Source organism: Capra hircus, chromosome 12, assembly GCF_001704415.2.
Source record: "Capra hircus breed San Clemente chromosome 12, ASM170441v1, whole genome shotgun sequence".
NCBI classification, from domain to species: domain Eukaryota; kingdom Metazoa; phylum Chordata; class Mammalia; order Artiodactyla; family Bovidae; genus Capra; species Capra hircus.
The window spans coordinates 24,883,729-24,887,055 of NC_030819.1; the positions used below are offsets into that span (position 1 = coordinate 24,883,729).

Sequence of the window (3,327 nt, forward strand, 5' to 3'; positions counted from 1 at the left end):
CAATAAAATGCAAGCAAGACACACAAAGTTCTTGAGAAAATTATATTGACAGAAACACTGTTGGCTTGAAGTGAAAGACAGAATATAAAATGCAAAAGCCTGGGCAGTGGAAGGCAGTGTGGCCGGTGAGTGGTCCTGACTTCCCCGGGCGCTGCTGGGGTGCTGTGGGGAGGCTGGCCAGTGGGGGAGCGATGGGGAGCGGGCTGAGTGTGGCCAACCTCCTTTTCTCTGTTGCCTTCCAGCATCAGCTCGGCTTCTTCGCTCGACTGGACCTTACCTCTAGGCTAAGTGGGCAACATGAGCGGCAACAACTTGGATGCGAACGACGAGTTTGATGAGCAGTTGCGAATGCAAGAATTGTACGGAGACACCAAGGACAAGGACACCGAGAAAGATCTTGGTGCAGAAACCGATTCTTTCGGACAGCAGCCGACTGACACCCCATACGAGTGGGACCTAGACAAGAAGGCTTGGTTCCCCAAGATCACTGAAGATTTCATTGCTACATATCAGGCCAATTATGGCTTTTCTAACATTGGTGCATCTAGTTCTACTGCACGTGTCCAAGATGGCAGTGCTAGGACTGCAGAAGAACCTCCACAAAGACAACTCCCTGATCCCAGTGATCCGAAAAGGAAGGGAGAAAAGAGAAAGACTGAATCAGGATGGTTTCATGTTGAAGATGACAGAAATACAAATGTTTATGTGTCTGGTTTGCCTCCAGACATTACAGCGGATGAATTTATACAGCTCATGTCAAAGTTTGGCATTATTATGAGAGATCCTCAAACAGGAGAATTTAAGGTCAAGCTTTACAAAGATAATCAAGGAAATCTTAAAGGAGATGGACTTTGCTGTTATTTGAAGAGAGAATCTGTGGATCTGGCATTAAAACTTTTGGATGAAGATGAAATTAGAGGCTGCAAATTACATGTGGAGGTGGCAAAATTTCAGTTGAAGGGAGAATATGACGCCTCAAAGAAGAAGAAGAAGTGCAAAGACTACAAGAAAAAGCTGTCTATGCAACAAAAGCAGTTGGATTGGAGACCTGAGAGACAAGCTGGCCCATCCCGAATGCACCATGAGCGAGTTGTCATTATCAAAAATATGTTTCATCCAGTGGATTTTGAGGATGATCCTCTGGTGTTGAATGAAATCAGAGAAGACCTTCGAGTAGAGTGTTCAAAGTTTGGACAAATTAGGAAGCTCCTTCTCTTTGATAGACACCCTGATGGTGTGGCCTCTGTGTCCTTTAGGAATCCAGAGGAAGCTGATTATTGTATTCAAACCCTCAATGGAAGGTGGTTTGGTGGGCGTCAAATCACTGCCCAAGTGTGGGATGGAAGTACAGATTGTCAGGTGGAGGAGACCACAAGAGAAAGGGAGGAAAGGCTGAGAGAATGGGAGGCTTTCCTCAATGCTCCTGAGGCCAACAGAGGCCTGCAGCATTCAGATTCCATCCGTGCTCCAGAAAGGGCAGGGCCTTCTAGAGTTAGGCATTTTTCTGAGCACCCTGGCACATCTCAAACAAAAGTTCAAGCAGCCGCAACTGAAATGGCATTTGAAGAACCTATAGATGAAAAGAAGTTTGAAAAAATGGAAGATGGGGGAGAAGTTGAAGAAGCTGCTTCTGAAAAAGATGCTAAAGAAAGCGGTCCTGAAAAAGAAACTGAAGGTCTCCAAGAAGAATCTGAAGAGAGCTGCCTTGAAAGAGAGCCTAAGGCAGGCTGTCCCAAAAGAGAGCATGAAGAAGACTTCCCTGAGAGAGAATCTGGAGAAGGCAGCCCTGAGAAAGAGCATGAAGAGGGTAATCCTAACAAAGAGTCAAAAGAGACTGTCCCTGAAAGAGTATCCAAAAAGAAGAAACTCAAAATCGATCCTGACAAGAACGGCTGTGAGAAGGAGTCTGAAGAAGAAGGCCCTGGCAAGGAGGCTGGGGGGGAGGCCAGCCCCCAAAAGGTGGCTTCTGAAGATGACAACTCAGAACAAGAGTCTGAAGACTGCTCGGAAAAGCAGTTTGAAGATGGCTCTGAAAAAGAGTTAGAAGAAAATGGCCTTGAGAAAGGTTTTGAGGAAGATGCCTCTGACAAGGCATTTAATGAAAACATCCCAGAAAAAGAGTTAGAAGAAAATGAGTCTGAAAAATCAGAATTCGAAGATGACAGCTCTGAAAAAGTGTCTGATGAAGAAGGCTCTGAGAAAGAGTTTGATGAAGAGTCAGATGAAAAAGAAGAGGAAGATGCATATGAAAAGGTATTTGATGATGAATCAGATGAGAAAGAGGACGAAGAAGATGCAGAAGAAAAGGAACTTGAAGATGGTGATGAAAAGGATGAAGAAGATGATGCAGATGAAAAGGTATTTGAAGATTCGAATGGAAAAGAAGATGAGGAAGATGGAGATGTAAAGGAAGATGAAGACATAGATGAATAGGTGTTTGAAGATGATGATTCCAACGAGAAGTTGTTTGATGATTCCAGTGACAAATTGTTTGAAGATTCTGATGAGAGAGGGACTGTGGGTGGTTTAGGAAATGTTAAGGAGGAAGGGCCCTTGTCCACAGGCAGCAGCTTTGTTCTTGGTAGTGATGATGATGATGAAGACAATGCTATTTAATCCCTTAAACTTGGTTTTTAGGGAGATTCCATCTCCATTTTGCCTCTGCTGCAGGGTAATTACTCATAGTGTTACATGAACATGTGCATAGAGGTAGGATGCCATCTGATTAATGCAGTGAAGTGTTCATGGTTACCTGTACGTAATGATTTTAAATCTGTGTTCATTGGCTGTTCAGTTCAAACTCCATAGCATAATGCAAGTTAACATGCTCCTCCTCCTGTGTCAGATTTGTTAAGTGCATGCAAAATAATATTTTTTTAAGTATTCTGATTGAAATTTGTGACATTCATAAATAAAAAAAGTTGTTGATATGCAGAAATGGGAAAAAAAATAAATGCAAAAGCCTGTCAGACACTCCAGTTTATTGAAAACACATTCTAACTTTACTTCTGCAAGTAAAGACAACATAGAGGATAGAGTAAAGAGCTAATGAAATATTATTTCCAGGCTTTTAAACCTAATTAAGAAAGAGCCAATTTTCCACCATTTATATGCAGAATTCTAAGGTGGTCCCCAAGATTTCTAGCCCCTAATGTATGCACCCTGTTTAATATCCTCCTCTTGAGGGTGGGCAGGACCTATAGAATATGATGGGACTATGGCTCACTTCATTCTTTACCTTGTGTAGCAAAGGTGATGAGATAGTTGTTCCCATGATTAATAATGTTATATGACATCTTCATAGCAAACTGAAATGGAAGTCTCCTG

The 3,327-nt window shown here is 42.6% G+C and overlaps 1 pseudogene; it reads left to right on the forward strand.

Moving 5' to 3' along the window:
• Positions 290–2,677, forward strand: LOC102171165 (annotated as a pseudogene).